General features: G+C 40.7%; 1 protein-coding gene and 1 non-coding gene across 2 annotated transcripts in view; one reads left to right on the top strand and one right to left on the bottom strand.

The window, feature by feature from the left end:
- Positions 1-27,547, bottom strand: part of LOC126252533 (cytosolic carboxypeptidase Nna1) — a 666,898-nt gene that overhangs the window by 31,556 nt on the left and 607,795 nt on the right. The gene's annotated exons all lie outside the window — the stretch shown is intronic.
- Positions 13,478-13,552, top strand: Trnas-cga (transfer RNA serine (anticodon CGA)). Its single transcript has one exon. It is a non-coding gene; the product is annotated as a tRNA-Ser (tRNA).

The raw sequence follows: 27,547 nt of genomic DNA, 5'->3' as shown, positions 1-27,547 counted from the left end.
CAATACTCCATAAGCTTGTATTTTTTTCATTAAATGGCAGTATGGGACAGTGTCAAATGCCTTATTGAAATCCAGGAACATGGCATCAATCTGAGCACCATTGTCCACTGGGCTGTGGATCTCATGGAGGAACAGAGCAAGCTAAGTTTTGTAGGATGAGTGTTTGTGGAATCCATGTTGATTTTTATAGAGGAGATGATCATTTTCCAAGAACGTCTTAATTCTTGAGCATAAAACATGTTCCATAATTCTACAACAGAAAGATGTCAATGATATAGGTCTATAGTTGTGTGGATCTATCTTACAGCTTTTCTTAAAAACGGTAATGACCTGCACTTTTTTCCAGTCATTAGGTACCTTTATCTGCAATAAATTACTGCAAAAAGGGTAGCAAGTTCTTTTGCATAATCTTTATACAATCTTATAGGTATCTCATCTGGGCCTGAAGCCTTTCCGCTACTAAACAATTGTAGCTGATTTCCAATTCCACAGTCAGTTATCTCAATATCTGCCATTTTGATGTTTGTACGATGATTGAAATGAGGGACAGTGTTACATGATCTTCCACGGTGAAACAACTTTAGAAGACCGAATTCAGTATTTTGGCCTTCTCTCTGTTATCTTCCGTTTTGGTGAAAGTGTGGTTGCTGAGAGAATGAATAGATGATTTTGACCCACTTACTGATTTTACATACAACCAAAATCTGTTAGGGTTTTTACTCAGGTCAGTTGATGACATCTTACTTTCAAAACCATTGAACGCTTCTCTCATTGCTCTCCTTACGCTCATTTTTGCTTCGTTCAGCTTTTGTTTGGTTGCTAGGTTTTTACTTCTCTTGAATGTGAGATGAAGTGCTCTTTGTTTATGTAGTGCTTTTATAACATGGCTATTAAACCCGTGGTGGATCTTCCTGATCCCTTAAAACCTTACTTGGAACATATTTGTCGAGGGCATGCCTTTGAATTTTTTCCATTTATTCTCCGCATCTTCTTCCTCATCACCATTATTTGATGCTGACTGCTGAGATATTCTGAAATTTGTATCCTGTCACCCTTGCTGAGCAAATATATCTTCCTACCTTTCTTAATGTTCCTTGTAGGACCCATTGTCATAGATGCTGTCACAGCTTTATGATCACTGATACCTCTACATTAACTGATTCGATAAGTTCAGGTCTGTTTGTTACCAGGAGGTCTAAGACTTTACCCTCAAGAGTTGGTTCTCTATCTGCTCCAGGAAATTTTCGGACAAGACATCCAGAACAATGCCACACAATTCCCTGTCTCTGGCACTAGTTTTGATGGCATAACACTCCCAATCTATACCTGGCAAGTTCAAGTCACCTCCTATTACAACAGCATGATCAGGAAAGTTACTAATGACATTCTGCAATTTCTGTCTGAAATGCTCTACAACTATAGATCCTGACCCAAGTGGTCTATAAAAGTATCTGATCACCATTTTTGACCGTTCTTTGATACTCAATTTCACCCAGATTAATTCACATTTGGAATCCATGATAACCTTGTGAGATTTTATTGAATTTTTTACTGCAATAAACATGCCGCCACCATTTGCAACTAACCTATCCATACGATAAACATTTCAGTCTGAACTTAGGATTTCATTGGCATCAACGTCTGGTTTTAACCACCTTTCTGTTCTCAATACTATCTGTGCATTATAACCTTCAGTAAGTGATACTAATTCTGGGACCTTTCCTTGAATGCTCCTGCAGTTTACTAAAATCATATTAATCTTTTCTATCTCTGATCTGCGAGGACCAAGATTCTTCGAGTTTGCTGTGGCTGATTTAACAGGCAAATTGTCTTTGCTCCCAAGGGAAGGGTTCTCTAACCTAAAAAAGCATGCCACAGGTACTTTGCTACCCTTGTAGCTGCTTCCTGCATGTAGTGCATGCCTGACCTATTAAGGAGAATCCTACAATTCAGCACCCGATAGCGAGGTCAAGAAATTCGCATCTGATACTGTTGCAGAGCTGTCTGAACCTCTGGTTTAGATCTTCCACTCTGCTTCAAACCAGAGAACCATGACAGCCCTGGGTACAATACTACAAATAGACAGCTTAGCCTGCACCCTACGTGCATTGCTATTTGCCTTCACCAAATCAGCCAGCCGCCGAAAGGAGCTGAGGGTGGCTTCAGAACCCAAGCAGCAGGCATCATTCGTGTTGACATGTGCCACTACATGCTTTTGTTGTTCCTCACTGAAATGTGAATTGCACACAAAACCAATGTGTCAGATCTCTGTATTTCTGAGGAATTACTCTCACCCATTTTGAAAATTCTGCTTAGTTTTTTGGAGGCCTAAAAATATTTGGCTTTAGTTTCTCTGCAGCTGAATCTGCACGTTAGAACAAAAAACATTGAATTTTTTGTCCTTTTTCTTCTATAAATATGAGTAACTACAATTCTTAACACTACTTTATCATAGCAGCCTTCATCCCTTCAACGTTCACTCACAGTACTGTCAACAAACTCACTAAATAAGTGTAGACAAAAGTAAAAAATATCGTCTGATTACACCTCAACTTGAGTCTCAAGCTACAGTGCTCCTCGCAGTTCGTGGGCATGTGATCTCCCATATGCCACCTGTGTTAATGTGAGTGGAGTCAGCACACTTTCTCTTCTACTCGCTATGGTTATTGTTAACTTCAGCCACTGTCTCATATCTTCTTGCCTTAATATAGGCTATATACCCACTGCCATAATTAAAAACAGTTAAATGTAAACAAGATACATAAAATAAGAACAATGGTTAAAAAAGGAACATAATTCTGAACCAGTAACCTGGAGCTTGTAGAAAATGAGGTCTGACAGCATAAGGTTTTATCATTATTTAGTAAGATATAAAAATTGCAGATTACAAAAAAGACAATAATTTTTCCTGTACTAGAATTTTTAATGATAGGTTTTCTCAGGTGTGTCTACACTTAGTGATTTCAGGTGAAGACTTACTTTATGCTGTTTACTTTTTTTAGTGTTTCAGTTACTTGGTCATGGAATGAGTCCACACACACACACACACACACACACACACACACACACACACACAAACACACACAGGTCATAGAATGCTAATTAAAATAATAAAATACCTGTATAATGTCTACTTATTAATCATACAAAGCATGCTTTAAATTTTCATTCAGAAAAAAAAGCAGATACCCCAACATAAATTTTGATTTTATATTCCAAAACATGAGGTTTTCTTATATTAAATGTTATGCATAGGGACAGAAAGCAACTTACATGTCATCCCTTTTTATAACCATCATGCAACAAGAGTGGTACACTGTCAGAAATGAGTACATGTTCCAGGTTTCCTGCAGACACAGCTCCATTGTGGTATTGATAATTAGTGCATCACAGTGCGGGAATGAAATGGTGTAGCAAAGTTGAAGTATGTTGGAGGAGTGGGGAGGGGATTAGTGTTTAACGTTCCATCAACAACAGTGTCAGTACAGACAGAGCTCAAACTCAGATTAAGGAAAGATGGAGAAGAAAGTGGCCGTGCCCTTTCAAAGGAACCACCCCAACATCTGCCATAAGCAATTTAGGAATATCATGGAAAACCCCAATCAAATTGGCCAGATGTGGGTTTGAACGGTCGTCCTCCCGAATGTGGGTCTAGTGTGCTAGCAACTGTGCTAACCCACTTGGTGAAGTAGGTTGGACAGAAAGATTTATGTGTTGAAAAAATCTAAATTATACACATATTCAGCATGAAATTCTAATGGTATGTGGACCAAATGCAATGTCTTTTCCAGCCGCAGTCAAATGGTGCCAACAATTTGTCCAAGGTCAAGCAACATGTGTGATGCTGATCAGGAAGTCCAGATCTTGCTTGCACCATGAGATTTCCATCTTTATGGCAATCTTAAAGAACATCTGAATGGAAAGAGATTTCCCAATGATGAGGAAATTCACACAGCAGGTCCCAAATTGCTCTGTTATCCAGGAGCAGATTTCTACTATCAAGGAATTGAATAACTGGTAGACATTCTGACTGTTGTTTACACAGGCTTGATGACTGTGTCAAAAGCCAGTGTCATGTATCTGAATTACTTTGAGGCGTAGTGCAATATTCAATGAAAGTTCCCTGGCCTATCATAAAAATGTGAACCCCAGATTGCATTAGAGCCAGATTCACCAATTGCTTTCTCGGCAGACAACCTTAGTCAGGGAATGGTCACCAAGTGGTGAAAGCATCACATACTTACTTGTCCACCAATGACTAGATGGCACTCTGTTCAGTGAAATCTGGGGCAACACTTCCCGACCATAAGCAGTCCCAAGTCATTTTCGACTGTATGATGCCTGTGAAGTAAATCTGTTTCTGAGATAGCGTTGATAGTGAATTGAGTCATGGTGTTGGGCCCCTGTGGGCATATCAACTGTAGAAGCACCAGACAAACAAGTCCTGAACTAAAAATGTTCGGATTTCCTTTCAAAGATGAATAAAGAGTTAGGAAGTGGATTTTGAATTCAGGTGAAAGAATGCATTAATTACAAGTAAGAATAACAAAGAGCCCTAAGCATTTGATCATGTCTAAATTTTGTCAGTCTTAGATATAATGTGGCATCTTGGGCCCAAAATGCTGGAGTTAGCAGTCATGTGTGCCCTGCGGCGTGCTTGCTTGTGTGTGTGAATGGTGTATCTCTCTCTTTCAGAGATGAAGGCTGTGGCTGAAAGCTTTATGTAAGAATCTTTTAATTGTGCCTGTCTTCTTGTCTTCTTTATGATAAGTAGCAATATGTCTTTTCCTACATTGTTGATATTCCTACCTGGAGTTTCCATTGTTTGATATGTAGGTATCTGTGTTTGTACATAAGTGTGATACACATGAGGTAGTGTACTTAACACTGAATTGCAGCCACAGCCTTTAGCATTATTCCAAAACTTTGCACAGATTTTGAAAATGTTGATCATGCAAAACCAAACATACACTTTTCTCTCATGACACACTGAAACTGGAAGTAAAAGTGAGTGTGCCCCTGGGAAGTATGTTGGGACTAATTGCTGTTTATGTTGTATATTGATGACCTTGTGGACAATATTATTATATGACAATATTATTATATGAGATTATTATTAATAATCTCAAATTTTATAAGATCTCAAAGTGGTGTAAAGACTGGCAACTTGCTTTAAATGTCCATGACTATAATATCAACGGGTCACAGTTGTAGTTGGCCCACTCATACAAACACCTGGGAGTAACATTTTGTACAGATATGAAATGCAATGATAACACAAGCTCAGTTTTGGGTAAAGCGGATGGTAGACTTCAGTTTAGTGGTAGAATACCATGGAAATGCAATCAATCTACAAAGGAGAATACTTACAAGTCACTTGTGTGATCCATTCTAGAATACTGCACAAATGTGTGGGGCCTATACCAAATAGGACTAACAGGGAATATTGAATGTATACTGAGAAGGGTAGCGTGAATGGTCAATGGGGTAGTGTCACGGAGATGCTGAACAAAATGGTCTGGCAGACTCTTGAAGGAAGAATAAACTATCCCAAAAAAGCCTACTTACAAAATTTCAAAATTGGCATTAAATGTTGAGTCTAGGAATATGCTACAGCTCGCTAAGTATCACTCCTGTATGGGTCATGAGAACAAGATTAGATTACTTACAACACACACAGAGGCATGTAAACAATCATTCTACCTGTGAATGCAATGGGGAGAAACCCTAATAATTGGTGCAGTGGGATGTACTGTCTGGCATGCACTTCAAATTGGTTCAGATTTTTGAAAATATAATACAGTTAGATGGCTCTATAAGCTTGCACATTTCATTAAACTGTACTGTGTTTTCTCCTGCCATTGCTTGGTGAGTAGATTTTTTTCTCTATACATTATATTTGAGGAGGAAATTTAAAAACAGAAAGCATTAATTATCAACAATCAACATAAAGCAGATCACACAGAAAACAGCAGAGAGAGAGAATGTGATTCAAACATGACAAAACATGGTTGGTTGCACTCACCCACTGCTTACACTACAGAGAATTCTCATCTGTTCATGTCTACACCATTGTAAACCAAGCTTAAGTGAGCAATTCATTAGAGCTCTTTGTTATTCACTTCTATTACTTGGTGCTTTTCCCGCAAGCAGATACATGAGGAGGTATTGAATAGAATTGGGGAGAAGAGGAGTTTGTGGCACAACTTGACTAGAAGAAGGGATCGGTTGGTAGGACATGTTCTGAGGCATCAAGGGATCACCAATTTGGTACTGGAGGGCAGCATGGAGGGTAAAAATCGTAGAGGGAGACCAAGAGATGAATACACTAAGCAGATTCAGAAGGATGTAGGCTGCAGTAGGTACTGGGAAATGAAGAAGCTTGCACAGGATAGAGTAGCATGGAGAGCTGCATCAAACCAGTCTCAGGACTGAAGACCACAACAACAACAAGGTTTTTCAGCAGTATGTGAGGGGCTCAGTGACAAGACTACTCTGCCAACAATTGAACCAAAAGTGAGAACACCAAGGAGAAATTTCGGTACAGGTAGTCATCTTCTGGCAAAAGTAATACAAAAAAGTGTGATGCATTTTCTGGACCTGAGAGAAATTATAGAAATTCCTGAAAGAAAAGTTGAAACTGTATGGCCTGTGATGACTGTGATACCAAAGGATGTAAAAACTGCAACAAAATTCGCATAATGAACATATCTTTTCAAAAACATAACTTCCTACATGTCAAAAATTGAGGGTACCAGTAGAATGATGCATTGAAGAAGCTCAAATAATATTGCCCATATGTTTAGCAGTTTCTAGATCCCTTCAGATTATTCCAGAGCATGACTGAAATGCAGTGCAAGAGCAAATAATATCAGTATCCCTCTGTTAAGAAAAATCTACCTCTAATTTTCTTTTATAAATCTTCAGCGGCACATAGAAAAAGAGTATCATATTATCTGAGCTGCTTGGAATCAGATTGCTACCAGGTTTTAACGAGGACAGATCAGAGATGCTAGCACTTCTTAGTCTGATCACAGTTTGCTCCCATGAAGGGCGCTGCTGCAGCCACCTCATGTGGACTTGTTCACTGATGTGAGTGTGTGCTGGTAAACAACGTGACCCAACTTGTCAATCAGTCTCTCACTAGTTCACCGATGCTTGAAGTACTTAGCATTGTCCAATAGAATTTTGACCTTTTCTGTCTTATGTTCTAATTTGAATTGCTTCCTGGACTGTTTGTAAATGCTTTGCTATGCTCTGAACTTGTTTTTTGTTAGCTGTTTACTTGATGAGCTCTGCCATCATCAGCCTCAGGAATTGCCTGTTTGTTCCACCAGTCTCCATGCTACCAGCCAAAGCAGAAGAAACAGTGTGAATTCCAGAAGCAACAGCAAATGCAACAACAACAACAACAATAACAACAACAGTAGCAGCAGCAGCAACAAAAATCGAATGGCTCTGAGCACTATGGAACTTAACATCTGAGGTCATCAGTCCCCTAGAACTTAGAACTAATTAAAGCAAACTAACCTAAGGACATCACACACATCCATGCCCGAGCCAGGATTCGAACCTGCGACCATAGCAGTTGCACGGTTCCAGACTGAAGCGCTTAGAACCGCTTGGCCACAACAGCCGGCCGCAGCAGCAACAGCAACAATAGGAGTTCCAACATAGCATGAACAGCAGTGGAAATTCCAACAGCAACAGCAGAAACTGCTGTTACAACTGCTGCAAATTAACAAAATTCGGAAGTTTGGTTCTTTGTGACCCCACCACCATTCAGTTGCTTCAATATCATTTTGTTGCTTCAATATCCTTTGTTCTTCCCTGCAAGGCAAGTCAAATAACTATTCCAGAATGACAGGCTGTGCTCTTACTGTCTTTTAATAATACATTGCATGAACTGGAGCAGAAACTGTGCCCACGCTCAGACACAAGTAGTTTAAGCTTTTCTGATGTTTGTGGCTTGTTGGTTGACTACTATGGTCACCAAACCCAGATACGAGGTGGAATCCAAAATTTTTGGGACTGGTGCTGCCATCTGGAAAGTAGGAGTAATAGATCTTTGACCTGCTAGGTGGCAAGAGCTGCATATCTGATGGGACAGTGTGCAGAGTGGCATTTAGCTGGCAGGACGTGTTGTTTGTCCACAGTGATTTCCATAATACTCTAGGTTTGGTGTGTGGCATTTTTAAGATGGATCTGGACCTTTGTCAGACCGCATCTGATGACCCAACCTTCTTGTCATGGGTTATCACCAGAGATGAGAGCTGGGTTTACGGTTATGACCCAGAGAAAAAGCAACAATCATCCCAGTGGAAGAGCCCGGGGTCTCCAAGACCCAAAAAAACGAGACAGATGAAGAGCAAAGTGAATTGCATGATAATCGTTTTCTTTGATACCAAGGGAATTGTGCACAGAGAATTCATCCCACCCAACCAAACAGTGAATACTGCATACTACTGTGATGTTTTGCAATGGCTCCTTGAAAACGTGTGGCAATGAGGGCCCGAACATTGGCGTCAAGGGAACTGGCTGCTGCATCACGACAACGCACCCTGGCACACGTCCTTGCTCACCAGAACCTTTTTGGCAAAAAACAACATGGTGGTTGTACCCCACCCACTGTACTCATCAGACTTGGCACCTAACAGCTTCATGATACTACCAAAACTAAAACTCAAGTTGAAAGGCCATCGATTCAATACTCTAGAGAGGATTCAAGAAGCATCACTGGTGGTGATAAACACAGGACTTCCAGAAAATGTTTGACCAGTGGCAGAAGCACTAGGACTGGTATCTACATGCGGATGGGAAATACTTCGAGGGTGATGATGACCATTAGTCCAAAGGCAAGGTTTTCAACAGATGGCAGCACCAAACCTGAAAATTTTGGATAGCACCTCATAGTTTCAACTAGGCTCATATTTAACCAATGTTTTAGCAATGTAAGCAAACATAAGGAGTGTGGCCTGTTGACTTGCAAGGTTCGGCACACAAGTGTGATTTTTCCTGTAAACAGTGTGGTGCATCATATGCAGACTTATTAATGTGTAATGTTATTAACCACCTTTCTCTTGACAGAGAAGTTAGTGTGATGGCTTTGATTCACTTGATCCAATCCTTAGCGATTTGCTAGTATTTTTTGAAGTTGTTATATGTTTTGATTGATTACAAAGTAATGCCTCAGCATAAAAATAGGAATAATACGTGTGCCAAGCCTTGCAAGTCAACAGCCCATCGCCCTTATATTTGCTTACATTGCTTATTAATGATAATGATAATAGTAATCAGTAAGTAATAGATAAGAAAGAAAATTACACACACACACACACACACACACAATATTATGCACCTTTAGTGGAGATGTTGAGTCACAGACAGCCACAACAAAAATACTACTAAACACTTATGCTTTCGACCAGAAGGCCTTCTTCGAAAATAGACAACACATATACACACATTCAGGCAAATGCATCTCACATACACAATTGTGGAAGAAGACCTTCTAGCCGAAAGCTTACATGGTTAGTAGTCTTTTTGTTGTGCCTGTCTGTGACTCAACATGTTCATTATATGTTGTGTAGCAATCTATCCTTTTCATAATATTGTCACATTCCATCCCTTTGAATATATTATGTATCAGCACCAATATTAGTGAATTTATATATGAATGTGAATATGCTTTGGAGTGTCATCAGAGCATGTTACAACTCTATCTCTGCCATAGTAATCATCTTTTAATTTTTATGATTATTGTTAATCCTTTGTGTGTGAGTGTGTACTTGAAAACAGTCTCGGAAGAACACCAGACTGCTAAGCCTCCTTTCATTGTGCATCTCCCCGTATCCATTGCTGAGGTGGAACTGGAAGCTACGCTGATCTGAGACTGATATGGTACTTCATGTTCTGCCTCCTGCATCTCAGTGATCGTGGTTGCACATGCACATTCAGTGATGCAACACTCATATTCACATTTTCCATGATGCACTCACTAGCACTTTGTTATTCATGCTAATTCTCATTCAGTGATGTGCAGGATTGGAGGGGTTCTGTAGTTGCTATAATCTGATAAATTTGTCATTTTCATGCCGAGAAATGGCGCTAGCAACACTATTATTGCCCATCATTCAATATACTGTATTATGTAAGTTCATATCATGGTTGATTAGTCTCTACTGGTTCCCTAAATCCATTATAGGTGTCACAGTTAAACATAATGTGGTCAGATGTTCCCAAAGTCATTGTCTTTCCTGTTAAACCAGTACAGATAAACTGGATATGGGCTGTGTCCCACTAGGTAATGTACCATCCCCTTATTGGGGTTTACGTGGCCAAGTGATAGACATTCTCAAATGCACATCAATAGCAGACTCTTTGAGAAAATGTAAATCTGTACCCTAGGCCACAGGAATTGCTAGCAAAATTGGCTGGTGGCCATTATTCTTAAAAGATAGATCTCTCTGATGCCTGCTTTCTGTTGACTTTATACGATCAGTCAAAACATGTTTTAGTGGTTAATACGCCATGTGGCACATATTGTTACAACAGTTGTCATTTGGGGCCACCAAAACTCCTGCAATATTTCAGAAATACTTTCAACAGCTCATCCAAGGTGCTCCAAGTGTGTTAATTATTTAGATGACTTGCTCATTACTGGGGCCATGTAGAAGTGGCATTTGTGCAACCTTTAGTTGTTGTTTAAGTGGCTCCAAGACCATGGTCTGCATTGTCGCCCCTATGAATGTAGTTTCTTTGAGCTAAGTGTCAAGTACCTGGGACATACATTATGTAAAGAAGGGCTCATACCCACACATGATAATGTGGGTACTATAATTAAGTTACAAGCTCTTAAGTACCTCAAAGAACTACAGTTGTTTCTCAGCAAATGAAATTATTATGCAAAGTTCATTCCAAATATGGCCAATATTTTCCATCTGCCTAATCAATTTCATAAGAAAGATATTAAATTTATGTTGTTAGAGGTGTATCAGAAGGCTTTCTTCCAACTAAAAAGAGCCTTAGGTCGGCCCCTTGTTCAGCAGTGTTCCATCCCAGCAAACGCTTAATGCTTGTCATTGATGCATCAGATTGTGGCATTGGTGCCACAAAGTCTCACAAATATGCCAATAACACAGCATAGCCATTACATTTCCATTTAAAACATTAAATTTGGAACAGAGGAATTATTTTCAAATTGAGAAAGAGGCATTGGCTATCATATATGGCACAGATCACAAGGCTCTCATTTCACTGTTGGATTCCCATTTGAAACTTCCCAATAAGATCGTGCAATGGCTGCAGTGGTGGGCACTGTTAGCTAAGTATACCTACCAGATCCAATTGGCCCACCACACAGCACTCAAAATGGTGAAGCACTTTCCTGCTTCCCATGTGGCCCAGATGCAGAGTTTGACAGGCACAAGTGGAGTGTTTTACCTTAGGTGCAAATCAGTAACACACCCTCACTGAAATCCTTATTATGGAATGCAAAGTAGTAGCAGAATTATTCTGTGATCCAGTACACTGCAGGGTGTTGTCTGCTCTACAGTGGGTTTGGCCAGAGCACCTGCCTAAGGACACCAACCTGGAATGGTGGACCTATTTTTCATTATGACACAGGCTTAACATCACTGATGGGTTCATTTTCTTAGCTACGGATGATTTTGAATAACGAGAAGTAGTTCCCCCTACACTTCGTCCCCGTATACAAAGCCCCTCCACACTGCATATTGGGGAAATGTCAGAATGAAGCCAGTAGCATTGTGTCATGTGTATTGGCCTAGTGTTTATGCTGCCATAGAACACACTGTCGGGAACTATCAGCCCTGTATCCACAATCAAAGCAAGCACACTATTTCAACCCTTGGCAATGCCCTACCCACCCCCAGCAAAGACTCCATCTTGATTTTGCTGGACCATTCTGGGAGGCAATGTGGTCAATGCCCTCTCTAATGTTCCATATGTAACACATGTGGCTACCACTACCACAGCAGCTACTACCCATGCCCTGTCCATCATGTTTGCAATAGAGGAAGCACCCTCCACCCTGGTTTCCAACAACAGCCCTCAATTCACAGCATCTGCATTTCAGGATTTTTGTAAATGTAACAGCACTGAGCAACTGACCACTGCCCCTTTCTGTCTCATGTCCAGTTTTGAAGCTGAGCAGATGATCAGAACCTTCAAAACAAACATGTGCAAGATAATGAGAACTGACTCTGGGGAAGCACACACTAGTTTCCTCACCTCCTAGCGGTTCACCCCCATAAATGGTTATAGTCTGGCCTAAATTTTATGTGGGTGCAGACCTTACACTATCTTTGACCTGCTGCACCTGACTGAGCAGGCCATTGCCCACACCCTCAGCAGTATTACTGCATGGGCTACCACAGCTTGGCTTGTACTTACAGGCATGACCCCAGCAGACCCAAGGCATCATTGTCAGCAACAGGAGGTGGCAAATATTTGAGTCTGTGGCTAGCCAGGAGTGTCTGGTCAAACACTGCAATCAGCTCTAGCCACAGTGAGATATGCTGCTACCCTTTGCCTCAGCTGCCAACTAGGCACAACCTATGCAAACATGCCACTACAACCTTTGCCTTTCTGTTAGGCATTGGCAGGTACTCAATGTTTACCAGCGATGAGAGCCAACGAAGGTGGAACCACTTCCACCCCTTAAGCTACTACCAGCTTCTACCAACATTGGCAACACCTTCACAACATAATTGATAGAGGAGCAGCATATTTGGGCTGTGGTGCCCATGGAGGCTGAACTGTTGTCCTCATGTACACCATGGCTAGCACCATCTCCCCTGCAGACTGGACCAAGCTGTGCCCCACAACCTGTAGATTGGCTGAGGCTCCCCCAGCACTAGCATATGGATCAGCTGACCATATTGGGGAACTACCATGGGAGCCTTTGGTGAGGATTCTGGTACATCTTTCTCCTTCCTCAATGAAGACACCACAGGTTGAGTAATTTCCAACCTGACATGCCAATTAAAGAGGGCAGGGACTTAGTATCCGACACTGATTCAGATTTATTGCCCAGCCTGAGTACCAAATTGGAGGACAGGTCAGAGAAGGTTCGCAGGAGAGCTTCTGTAAAGTTTGGAAGGTAGGAGATGAGATACTGGCAGAAGTAAAGCTGTGAGTACCGGGCGTGAGTCGTGCTTCGGTAGCTCAGTTGGTAGAGCACTTGCCCGTGAAAGGCAAAGGTCCCGAGTTCGAGTCTCAGTCGGGCACACAGTTTTAATCTTCCAGGAAGTTTCATATCAGCGCATACACTGCTGCAGAGTGAAAATCTCATTCTGGAAACATCCCCCAGGCTGTGGCTAAGCCATGCCTCCGCAATATCCTTTCTTTCAGGAGCGCTAGTTCTGCAAGGTTCGCAGGAGAGCTTCTGTAAAGTTTGGAAGGTAGGAGACGAGATACTGGCAGAAGTAAAGCTGTGAGTACCGGGCATGAGTCATGCTTCAGTAGCTCAGTTGGTAGAGCACTTGCCCCCGAAAGGCAAAGGTCCCGAGTTCGAGTCTCGGTTGGGCACACAGTTTTAATCTGCCCGGAAGTTTCAGGTCAGAGAAGCTTGGGCTTCATACTACATCCATTTTGCTCCCATAGGGGTGCAGCCACAGCCATACCACATGAACCTACCTGCTGATGTGAGTGTACTGGTAAATACTACTGCCTGACTTGACAGTCAGGCTCTTGCTAATTCTCTGAAGTTGTCAGTACATGTCATTGATTAGCATAGGTTTTTCACCTTGCCTTTATTATGCTTAAATTTGGTTTGATCCCTGGACTATATGTACACTCATATTCAGAGAAAACAGAACGCTTTGGATGACTAGAGATAAGATGTTCATATTCACAGGACATCTACATTAGTATGTTCTGCAGAAATGATCAGCATTTGAACCATGTCAACCCATGTGTTCAACGTCAACATCGTTATTGTGCCACAACACTACCTACCAGCAAAATGTGCCTGCAGCTCCTGTCATCACTGTAAACTGAAGATAATGCATCAATGTGACTTGAGCAGACATGCAAGGTGCCTCGCAGATGTACACACGATCTGTACTGTCAAATCACTGGGTTTGAAAGAGGGCACATTATTGGCATGAGAGAAAGTGATGCATCCATCCGGGAAATTGCTGCTCATGTGGGATGAAGTGTTTCAGCAGTGCAACAGGTGCATGCAGAATGATTCATGGAAGGCCATCACACAATGAGATGAGTCAGGCCGCATAACCCACACCACCCACTGAGAAGGTCCACATCTCATCCAAATGGCATTGCAGGACAGATCTGCATCCTCCTCAGCTCTGGTGCAACAGTGGAGCAGTGTAACACATCACAGATGTGACAGTCCATCACCATTTATTACGGCATAGGTTACATGTGCATCATCCATTTCTCCGCCTATCTTTGACTAGTGTGCAGAAACTTGCTAGATGACAATGGTGTACGGTACAATGTCACTGGAGACAGGAATTGCATCATACAGTGTTTTCAGAAGAATCCAGGTTCTATTTGTTTGAAAATGACAGCTGAATTTTGGTTCACTGCAGACAGGGGGCGCGGCATCACAGTGACTACATTTGCACAGTACATACAGTACCAACTCAAGGTCTTATGGCGTGGAGTGCTATTGGATGCAAACACAAATCACAGTTGGTTGCATGTCCAGGGCACTGTGACCAGTGTGACCTACGTGAATGACATCCTGCGACCTATAGCCATACCCTTTCTGAAGTACACCCCGGATGCCATTTTTCACCAAGACAATGCACGACCACATGTTGCTGTCAGATACATGGCTTCTTGGTGTCATAGAATGTCAGCCTTTTGCCCTGGTTGGCCAGACCACCAGACTTGTTGCCAATCGAAAATGTATGGGATATTGTGAAATGACAGGTGCAGTGCTGTGACCCAATGAAAACCAGCACAGATGAACTTTAGAACTAGGTGAATGCAGCATGGATGGCATTATCACAGGATGTCATTTGCACCTTATACACGACATTGCCATTGCACATGGAGCAAGTAACCAGGACTCATGTGCCTACTAGGCAACAGAACACATGCTGAAATGAAATGTTATGTGGTTAGGGCCTCCTGTCAGGTTGGCCGGTCGCCTGGTGCAGGTCTTTTGAGTTGACGCCACTTTGGTGACTTGCATGTTGATGGGCATGACAAGATGATGATGATGATGATTAGGACAACACAACACCCAGTCTCTGAGTGGAGAAAATCTCCGACCCAGCCGGGAATCGAACTCGGGCCCCTTGGTATGACAGTCCGTTGAGTTGACCACTCAGCTATCGGGGCGGACCAGAACACATGCGGAACCAAGGTGATTGAAATGCTAATCATTTCTGCAGAGCATATTAATGTACATGTCCTGTGAACATGAAAATCCTTTCTCTAGTTGTTCAAGGTGTTATGTTTTTTCTGAACATGGGTGCCATCATTGATCACAGGAACAGCCTGTCTCACCAGTCTCTGTGTTGCCACCAGTGCAAGTGATTCTAAACTGCGATATAATCAAGCCAGAATCATGTTCTGAAACCTTTGATAGTATTTGGTATTGGTATTTCATTTATAAGAGGAAAAGTTCATAAAAAACTATGTTCTCTAAAATTCATTAATTCATTTATATTACATGTAATGATGATAATTTGGAACCTTTAACTTGACTCTATAAATTTAGTTTTTACTCAGTTTTGCTAAATTATGTATCAATTAACTGAAAAAAAGTCTTTGAAAATAATGTAAATCATATGAACTTCTTTGCCTCAAATGTGATATTTGTACTACTTCTTGTTTGCATCTAGCAGGAAGTTGTTGTATAATGGAGTCACTTCACATTTGTGATGCAGTAGAAAGGAGACAGGTTTAGTTGGAACCAGTGGCTCCAAGGGCTCGTGATGTTTCACTTTCTCAGCCTGACATTTAAAGAGATGAAAATACATAAGTTACAAAAAAGGACATAGTTTACTTCATTTCATAGTTAGTGACTCACTGAACAATCATAATCCTGAAGTCAGTATACATTCCTAGCACAGTCAAGATCTGTTGACACAGTCATACACTGAGAAGAAGACGAGGAAAATTTCTAGACAATCAGCTAAGTAGAAAGTTATATTTAGTAAAGTGAATGTACCGTTCAGTGACTTTTCTTCAGGACAATGACAAAAGTGCATTCAGTGGATGTGTCATTGTATAGATGTTACTGAAGTGGCATGTTACATGCAGGTGTCTTGTCCTGGGATTTCATATTATACAGCATGAAGAAATATTAGTCACTAACATATTTTTAAGATAACCTCAAAGAGATTTAAAATTTAAAACTGGAGTGGAAAAGAAACTAAAAAAACTTTTATCAACTGTGAACAATAGGACTGGAGAATAAAGACATGATGGCACATACAACAGTGAAACTTAAGTACATAACATCAATTTTCTCCTTTAATTGTTGCATCAAAGTAGGAAACAGAGACAGAAATGTTATTAATTGTGATTCTCCTTTTTCAGCTGAAATAGTTTTTTTGGAGATTTCCATTATCACTTCAATATTTCAAAATGGCACTAAACAGAGAGAAAAGTGGTTCAGTACATGACTTATTTGATGGGAACGATTAAGGTTAGTACTGAGTCAGAGTATGGAAAATACAGAGAAACCATCATTAGAACATTTTATGTTGGACATACAAACTTATTAGCTGAAACAAACAAACAAATTTTGGATAATACTGAGGCTATAAATGAAATGGCTAGAAATGATGCTCATCTAAAAAGTGAAATGAACTGGCACAAAACAGTGGCTCTTCAAAGAATTAGTTTGCGTAAAATGATGACACTTTGAACAATGATATAGCATGAAACAATAATGCTCCTCAAAACCGTTAACACTAAATAGTGACACTTTAAAGAATGAGTTAGCAACAAATGGTGATGTAATTAGAAATGCATTAGGAAATAGAACTTATGAGAACTGTGATGCTGGAGCTATGGAATGTAACATTATGAGTATGTGGTGAGTTATTTGTCCACTTAGGCCTTGTATTGGGGAGGGACGAATTTGTTGCACAGCTGAATGCTAGCAGACCCAGGGCACATACCATGCTCCAGCCAGCCTGGCTAGTTTGTGGTTTGCTGGCCAGCCATGTGCAGAAATGAGCAGCATAATCAGAAACGGGTAAATCCCAATGCTGTGAATCTGGATGTCTGTGACTCGCGTGGCCTTTCTGCAACAGATAATGCTCCAGGAAATGTTGGAGTGTCAGACAATCTTAAAGATGGCTGTTACATCTCCCTGAACTTCAACAATAAGTCAGAGTTAAATTTTAATGCAAATCTGAGTACTTTGGCAATCCCAGAAGTATGAGGCACATCCAGTAACACAACAGTAACCCCAGTATCTTTAAAACAACAAAGTTAATATTACATAGTGAATAAATGTTTTCCCAATGACCCTCTGAATTAACAGCTTTTAATCAAACCATGTGATTTTAACAACTGGTGTCTCAGGTGACAGCACTGCACTATAACTAGCACACCTGAAAGCTATGTATCTGTTTTAGGTATTGGTTAATGACATCTTTTGTATCTTTTTCACTATGAAAATGTTTGTCAGAATGCACAGCAAATGAATAATGCGTGAATACCTCACATTTTATCATACTTGCGTGGTTATTTAATGAAAGGTTTACTATTTTGCCTGTAACTTTATTTAAATGTTGACTGCAAGTGCTGTTACAAAAATGTGCTAGTTAAAAGTGGTCAACTGCACGTGTTACCAGACACCACAAATAGAAAGAGAACCAAACACTTCTGTCAAAAAAGCATAAATAATTGTTTAATCAATATTTAAGGACAATCTTCTGTCATTTATTGTGAGCAAATGAGCACACTTGTGCAAGAATGCTGGCTTATTTATTTATGAACTAACCATTACTTATATTTATTGCAAATGATCTGAGTGTAACTGAATGTTAATGACATTTCTTTATTTAAATATTGTTGTTATATATTAATTTGGTCTGGGAAGTGGTCAACTTGAATCAAATCATATCTGTAGAGTTTAAGGATGATGTATTTTGGTGGGGATGGCCTTCAGCCAACGGAAAAGCAGACAATAGTGGAACACTATGGGAGTCAAGTGGAGGCCAGGATTTGTCAGAAGAACAAGCCATGGGAGTAATTCTAGACACATTATGTTAAGTTCTTGAAGAAGGCAGATATGCCTGTAGTAGCCTGCATGTCTTGGTCTTGTAAGTGATAGATTATGGGTGGTGAGTGGCCACTGCCATACTTATTTCTGCCATACATACTTCTGAAGGGACTTATATTTCGAAAGGTTTGGATGTGTTCCAGAACAGGACTCTAACTTTTGCCGCTTGATTTATGCAACTGAGATTGACAGACTATGAGTAACTATTCTTTGTATAGTGTGTGTTAATTTGTGAATCATCATGTTGAACTCTGATCTGTTTCGAGCTACTGAATATTTCGTGTATTGTGATTACAAAATGGACTTCATTTTTGCATATCTTTGATGACTATTTAGTCCGTGGACTTTGCTACCATGCTTGTAACACTTTCAATGTAGCTTTAATGGATTTGATAAAGGTATTTCTTAGTCTGAACTTTACTTGGATATTGCAAGACCATTTCCCATTTATTTGAAATGTTTTTCCTTGGATAAACATTATTCAACATAATTCTCTGTTTTCTACATCAACTACAGACATTAGAATAGAAACCTTGTTATTAAATTATTCATTTTACTTTTACTTTGTATTTCTATTTATTTTATTAACTTGCAATTCTAGCTAATGCATAGACTATTTGACTTCAGGATCACAACTACATGTTATTAATTGCAGTGAATGAACTGCAGGGCATGAAAGCAGACATGCGTGGCTCAACCCTGTAACCACAGAGAGCTATTCTTCTTTAAACAAAAGCCAGGCACAACCCAAGTACATGAAGTATGAGTAACTGCAGTTAAAGATAAAACTGGTTTGCCCATATGGAATGCTGTTTGGAAGAGTAACTACACAGCAGTAGCTGTTAGGAACCATTGCAGGACTCAAATTCTGTCATTCCAGGAAGAACTAAGTAACCAAATAATTACTATGAAAAACAAAGTAAGTGATTAAACTGCAGTCACAAGTTCTAAAATTGTAGAACTAGACAACAGTGACACAATCACAGAATCCAATGTTCACTTCATTGATAAAAAGAGTAATTAATTTGAAACTTAATTTGCAAAGTGAAATTTCAGAGGTTGAACATAAATTGTCTAGCAAAGTTTTATCTATTAATTAATAGTTCCTAAACAAAATTTTGTAATTGAAATGAAAAAAAATTGGTGTTGAAGTCAGTTTATGAAAAAGACACTGAATGTGGGAATACTCTATCATAATTTGCTTGGTGTTCAAAAACAATTACATAATTTGCATGAAGATGTATATGCAATAACATTTTTACTACAGGTTGTAATGTTTTGTACAACACACCACTGAAAAGTTTTCCTGGTGATGGTAGTTTGCATTCTTTTGATTTCTTACAACACTGCAAAGATGATTTCATTTCAGACAATGCTGATAATCTTAAAATAAATTTGTGAAATGATGTTTGGGTGGGGAGGAATTATCTTGGACACATCAAACTTGTACACAAGATTTAAAATATCAAGCTTCTGAAAAGAGTTTCTTTCATAAAATTTGGTTAGAGTTGGAACAAGCTAGAATTAAAAGTGAAATGCTTGATGAGCCAAGTTACAGAGGACACACAGGGGATAAGAAAGAATTCTGCGAAAATCAGTTAAAGAAACTTGTTCGTTTGATTCGACCTTTTGATGACTTGACACAATCTGATACATCGCACAGAAGGTTACCTGGGAATGTTCAACAGCACCTGGCCAATCAATTGAACAAATTCTGAAATATGGAGATAAGGTGGATAGGGCATTAGAAAGAAATAACAGACAGGATTCAAACAAGAGGATGGGCAAAATGATGAGAATAATTACAAAAATCAAGAAAGGGGTCCACCAAAAGATTTTTGTAACAGGGGAAGACAATATAATGGGGAACCTGAAAGAAATAACAGAAACTGGAATAATAATCAGCATCCACCTCAACATTTCAGTCAAGGTGTTGAACTTAATAAACAGGTAAACTAATTGTTGTAACGTTGGATGTACACAATATGAGAGTGAAGAATAATGAGTTTAATACAGGGCCAATAATTCTGACAGATATTCTAACCAGAATAGCTCCTATCCCAGCAGGAGAGTAAGTACATAGGCATACCAAGTTAACAAAATTAAAGTGGATTAAGAATTTTGGGGTGATTTCTGACAAGACTGGTTAGTGAAAAGAGTAAAATAAAAATTTAAAATCCTAATTATTAACTACAAGAAGGAGAACTAGAAAACTTTTACAATATGCTTATGGGAAATTTTTTTAATGAAACTGGTGATGGCAGTTACATATTTGTGAGATCTCTTCTGGAAGTGATTAAGTAGCGGAGGATGAACAGAGTAATAAACATGTGGTAGATGAAGATGTAGCTAGTATTTGTAATGTAAGCGATGTTCTTGATGAGGGAAGAATTAAGAGTAATTAAAATGAAGATGTAGATTATTTTGTTGGTTTAAAGAATAATTCATTGTATGAGGAAGAAGCAGAATTTATGTTATTTATTAAGTTGTCAGAGGAAAGTAAAAATGTAAGTGATGTAAAAGACGTGTCCAGCTCTGTCACAGGTACAATGTCAAATGATGCTCATAATTTAGTCACAGAAAGTGTACAGAACAAATCTGTTTCTAAGTTGTCTGAACAATCTTCATTTCAGATTGTGTACTTAGTAACATGAGTTTTCTGTACAAAGTTTGGATGGATATTAGGAACAGCAACTTAGTGACTCAGTTTGCCAAAAATTAGCCATTTTGTCAAATGGTTCAAATGGCTCTGAGCACTATGGGACTTAACATCTGTGGTCATCAGTCCCCTAGAACTTAGAACTACTTAAACCTAACTAACCTAAGGACATCACACACATCAGTGCCTGAGGCAGGATTCGAATCTGCGACCATAGCAGTCACGCGGTTCCAGACTGAGCGCCTAGAACCGCTAGACCACTGCGGCTGGCACCATTTTGTCCAAAAGAGTTCACCCTAACTGGTGGAATTGGAGGAGTGAAGATTTAACTGTGGTTTTGGGTAACTTCTGGAATGATAATTATAGTATGAATGGCAGTAATGTTCCTTGTTTAAATATTAATTGGACTAAGAAAGTAAGTAACTTAGCTAGATGCAAGCACAAAGGTATTCAGAATAGCAAGGATATGGAATTCAGTGAAGTTGAAAAGGATTTTATAGATGAGGACACTGATGTGACTATAGATGAGGAGATAAGAAATCCTTTTTCTTACTTAAAAATAGGGTGGTGTAAAGGAAAAGCATTACTTGGTTCAGGCATCATAATAACTGCAATATCAGAAACTCTGAGTAATGAATTTAGACACAATATGAATTGTACTGAAATGCCAATAGTAGGGGTCATGATTAGAGGGATTACTGGTAGACAAAGCAAGGTGGTACGAAATCACACATTACTGACATAACTGAGGGTGTAGAATTTGAATGTGGTTGTCTGATAATTCCAAAATTAAGTGAAGATTTTAGTTTGGGAACAGACTGGTTACACAAAGTTAATAGAGCTCTTGACTGGAAGAAAAAAATACAATGTGTGACAGACGAGAAGGGAACTATAAATCAAAACAAAATTTATAAGGAAGGGAAAGGAGGATGCTTGTGAGAATATAAGTTGCCATTTGTGAAAGAGGGAAATCGTGTAGTAAAAGATAATAGAGAACTAGAAGCTGAAGAAGAAGAAGTGTTAATGAAAATTCTTAAGGAAAAAGGAATCTGAAACTGTATAGCTGAATGATGACAAAGGAAGGAGCAAAAAGGTTTATTACTGAAATATGGGGACATACCTAGTGATATACCAGGTAATGAAAGAATTGAGAAAGTGTACTAAAACTAAAACTCTATGAGCCACTTTATTACAATAACATATAATAAACCAATTGAGAGGAGGCCAGATGTTGAAAAGAAATTGAAAAAGACAGAAAGATAGAGATGATATAGCTGAGGGAAGTAACAGTGGTTTATAACAATCCTTTAGTAGTTGTGGCGAAACATGATGGAGATGCTAGACTTATCTACATCTACATTCATACTCCGCAAGCCACCCAACGGTGTGTGGCGGAGGGCACTTTACGTGCCACTGTCATTACCTCCCTTTCCTGTTCCAGTCGCGTATGGTTCGCGGGAAGAACGACTGTCTGAAAGCCTCCGTGCGTGCTCTAATCTCTCTAATTTTACATTCGTGATCTCCTCGGGAGGTATAAGTAGGGGGAAGGAATATACTCGATACCTCATCCAGAAACGCATCCTCTCGAAACCTGGCGAGCAAGATACACTGCGATGCAGAGCGCCTCTCTTGCAGAGTCTGCCACTTGAGTTTATTAAACATCTCCGTAACGCTATCACGGTTACCAAATAACCCTGTGACGAAACGCGCCGCTCTTCTTTGGATCTTCTCTATCTCCTCCGTCAACCCGATCTGGTACGGATCCCACACTGATGAGCAATACTCAAGTATAGGTCGAACGAGTGTTTTGTAAGCCACCTCCTTTGTTGCTGGACTACATTTTCTAAGCACTCTCCCAATGAATCTCAACCTGGTACCCGCCTTACCAACAATTAATTTTATATGATCATTCCACTTCAAATCGTTCCGCACGCATACTCCCAGATATTTTACAGAAGTAACTGCTACCAGTGTTTGTTCCGCTATCATATAATCATACAATAAAGGATCCTTCTTTCTATGTATTCGCAATACATTACATTTGTCTATGTTAAGGGACAGTTGCCACTCCCTGCACCAAGTGCCTATCCACTGCAGATCTTCCTGCATTTCGCTACAATTTTCTAATGCTGCAACTTCTCTGTATACTACAGCATCATCCGCGAAAAGCCGCATGGAACTTCCGACACTATCTACTAGGTCATTTATATATATTGTGAAAAGCAATGGTCCCATAACACTCCCCTGTGGCACGCCAGAGGTTACCTTAACGTCTGTAGACATCTCTCCATTGATAACAACATGCTGTGTTCTGTTTGCTAAAAAATCTTCAATCCAGCCACACAGCTGGTCTGATATTCCGTAGGCTCTTACTTTGTTTATCAGGCGACAGTGCGGAACTGTATCGAACGCCTTCCGGAAGTCAAGAAAAATAGCATCTACCTGGGAGCCTGTATCTAATATTTTCTGGGTCTCATGAACAAATAACGTGAGTTGGGTCTCACACGATCGCTGTTTCCGGAATCCATGTTGATTCCTACATAGTAGATTCTGGGTTTCCAAAAACGACATGATACTCGAGCAAAAAACATGTTCTAAAATTCTACAACAGATCGACGTCAGAGATATAGGTCTATAGTTTTGCGCATCTGCTCGACGACCCTTCTTGAAGACTGGGACTACCTGTGCTCTTTTCCAATCATTTGGAACCCTCCGTTCCTCTAGAGACTTGCGGTACACGGCTGTTAGAAGGGGGGAAAGTTCTTTCGCGTACTCTGTGTAGAATCGAATTGGTATCCCGTCAGGTCCAGTGGACTTTCCTCTGTTGAGTGAGTTCAGTTGCTTTTCTATTCCTTGGACACTTATTACGATGTCAGCCATTTTTTCGTTTGTGCGAGGATTTAGAGAAGGAACTGCAGTGCGGTCTTCCTCTGTGAAACAGCTTTGGAAAAAGGTGTTTAGTATTTCAGCTTTACGCGTGTCATCCTCTGTTTCAATGCCATCATCATCCCGGAGTGTCTGGATATGCTGTTTCGAGCCACTTACTGATTTAACGTAAGACCAGAACTTCCTAGGATTTTCTGTCAAGTCTGTACATAGAATTTTACTTTCGAATTCACTGAACGCTTCTCGCATAGCCCTCCTTACGCTAACTTTGACATCGCTTAGCTTCTGTTTGTCTGAGAGGTTTTGGCTGCGTTTAAACTTGGAGTGAAGCTCTCTTTGCTTTCGCAGTAGTTTCCTAACTTTGTTGTTGTACCACGGTGGGTTTTTCCCGTCCCTCACAGTTTTACTCGGCACGTACCTGTCTAAAACGCATTTTACGATTGCCTTGAACTTTTTCCATAAACACTCAACATTGTCAGTGTCGGAACAGAAATTTTCATTTTGATCTGTTAGGTGGTCTGAAATCTGCCTTCTATTACTCTTGCTAAACAGATAAACCTTCCTCCCTTTTTTTATATTCCTATTAACTTCCATATTCAGGGATGCTACAACGGCCTTATGATCACTGATTCCCTGTTCTGCACTTACAGAGTCGAAAAGTTCGGGTCTGTTTGTTATCAGTAGGTCCAAGATGTTATCTCCACGAGTCGGTTCTCTGTTTAATTGCTCAAGGTAATTTTCGGATAGTGCACTCAGTATAATGTCACTCGATGCTCTGTCCCTACCACCCGTCCTAAACATCTGAGTGTCCCAGTCTATATCTGGTAAATTGAAATCTCCACCTAAGACTATAACATGCTGAGGAAATTTATGCGAAATGTATTCCAAATTTTCTCTCAGTTGTTCTGCCACTAACGCTGCTGAGTCGGGAGGTCGGTAAAAGGAGCCAATTATTAACCCAGCTCGGTTGTTGAGTGTAACCTCCACCCATAATAATTCACAGGAACTATCCACTTCTACTTCACTACAGGATAAACTACTACTAACAGCGACAAACACTCCACCACCGGTTGCATGCAATCTATCCTTCCTAAACACCGTCTGTACCTCGGTAAAAATTTTGGCAGAATTTATCTCTGGCTTAAGCCAGCTCTCTGTACCTATAACGATTTCAGCTTCGGTGCTTTCTATCAGCGCTTGAAGTTCCGGTACTTTACCAACGCAGCTTCGACAGTTTACAATTACAATCCCGATTGCTGCTTGGTCCCCGCATGTCCTGACTTTGCTCCGCACCCTTTGAGGCTGTTGCCCTTTCTGTACTTGCCCGAGGCCATCTAACCTAAAAAACCGCCCAGTCCACGCCACACAACCCCTGCTACCCGTGTAGCCGCTTGCTGCGTGTAGTGGACTCCTGACCTATCCAGCGGAACCCGAAACCCCACCACCCTATGGCGCAAGTCGAGGAATCTGCAGCCCACATGGTCGCAGAACCGTCTCAGCCTCTGATTCAGACCCTCCACTCGGCTCTGTACCAAAGGTCCGCAGTCAGTCCTGTCGACGATGCTGCAGATGGTGAGCTCTGCTTTCATCCCGCTAGCGAGACTGGCAGTCTTCACCAAATCAGATAGCCGTCGGAAGCCAGAGAGGATTTCCTCCGATCCATAGCGACACACATCATTGGTGCCGACATGAGCGACCACCTGCAGATGGGTGCACCCTGTACCCTTCATGGCATCCGGAAGGACCATTTCCACATCTGGAATGACTCCCCCCGGTATGCACACGGAGTGCACATTGGTTTTCTTCCCCTCTCTTGCTGCCATTTCTCTAAGGGGCCCCATTACGCGCCTGACGTTGGAGCTCCCAACTACCAGTAAGCCCACCCTCTGCGACCGCCCGGATCTTGCAGACTGAGGGGCAACCTCTGGAACAGGACAAGCAGCCATGTCAGGCCGAAGATCAGTATCAGCCTGAGACAGAACCTGAAACCGGTTCGTCAGACAAACTGGAGAGGCCTTCCGTTCAGCCCTCCGGAATGTCTTTCGCCCCCTGCCACACCTTGAGACTACCTCCCACTCTACCACAGGTGAGGGATCAGCCTCAATGCGGGCAGTATCCTGGGCAACCACAGTCTTAGTCCGATCGGGGGATGCGTGGGATGAGCTGGCCGTCCCCGACAAACCCCCATCCGGACCCCCACAGTGATGCCCATTGGCAACAGCCTCAAGCTGTGTGACCGAAGCCAACACTGCCTGAAGCTGGGAGCGAAGGGATGCCAACTCAGCCTGCATCCGAACACAGCAGTTGCAGTCCCTATCCATGCTAAAAACTGTTTTGCAAAGAACGTCTGAACTAATCTACAGAGAGCGCAAACAAATCGACAAAATTTAAACGGTTATTAAAATACAAGATTGCCTAGTAAATGCAGTAATGCTGCTACTAACGCACTGCTGACACACTGCTCGGCAGCGGAAGGAGACTACGCGATTTTACACTATTCAGATACTAAAACGCGATGCTACAACTCGCAAATACTATAATACGCCCGAAATTTATGTATCAAACAATGCAAGTACCAAAAACACTCAAAGAAATTAAGAATTAAACTATGTAAGAAATGAGTGAGCTAGGAGAATACGACTTGCTGCTGCAGCTGCTTATCCAATGGCGGCAGGGAGCACACTGACTGACCAACCGACACTGGCCGTTCAAAACAAAAACAAAAGACAAACAACTACACGAATTTACACTATTCAGGTACTAAAACATGATGCTACAACTCTCAAATACTATAATACGCCCGAAATTTATGTATCAAACAATGCAAGTACCAAAAACACTCAAAGAAATTAAGAATTAAACTATGTAAGAAATGAGTGAGCTAGGAGTATACGACTTGCTGCTGCAGCTGCTTATCCAACGGCGGCAGGGAGCACACTTATGTTTAGGTTTAGATTCCAGACATCTGAATAAATTCATACATATAGGAAATATTGTTGTTGTTGTGGTCTTCAGTCCAGAGACTGGTTTGATGCAGCTCTCCATGCTAATCTATCCTGTGCAAGCTCCTTCATCTCCCAGTACCCACTGCAACCTACATCCTTCTGAATCTGCTTAAGTTAATTCATTAATTTTATTTCTCAGTCCTCGAATATCTTGATGCAGTAAAGATAGCTGACATTTCACATTGACTGAGTTAAAATTGGGTGGAGTTAAAATATCTGCTGACAGTTGAAAATTCTTAACCAATGGCTGTTTATGCTGATTGTAATAAGCTGGAATTATGTTTTTTGATTTCTTTCTCAAACTGAAGGTTTGTCTCAGTTCTAACCTCTCTTAAAATTTGCTTTCTTTCTGTCCTCCCTACCCTAAAAAAGGGTCTTTTCTGAATCCTATAACCACTGGTATTTTACCACTCATGACAGTGCCTCCTGACAGTGCCCAGACTGATCACATCTTTCAGATGACCCCACATTCAAAAGTCTCATGGATTAAGATCAGATGATCTGGGTAGCCACGCTGTAAGGAAATGATGGCTGAAAATTCTAGCATTTCCAAAATGCCTCTGCAGCAGCTGCTTCACTGGCTATACACTGTGTGGAGGAGTGCAGGCTTGCATAAAACTGATATTACCCACATATCCACGCTGTTGAAGGGATGAAATGACATTGGTATGCAAAAGACTCTCTTAGTGCTTACCAGTGATGGTACAGGTAACAGGACCCATAGGACTTAATCTCTTTGAAAAAATATGGCCC

The sequence above is a fragment of the Schistocerca nitens genome, chromosome 4 (assembly GCF_023898315.1).
Source record: "Schistocerca nitens isolate TAMUIC-IGC-003100 chromosome 4, iqSchNite1.1, whole genome shotgun sequence".
Taxonomy (NCBI): domain Eukaryota; kingdom Metazoa; phylum Arthropoda; class Insecta; order Orthoptera; family Acrididae; genus Schistocerca; species Schistocerca nitens.
The sequence above is the reverse complement of the archived record's forward strand: the minus strand, read 5'-3'. Positions and strand labels throughout refer to the sequence as shown.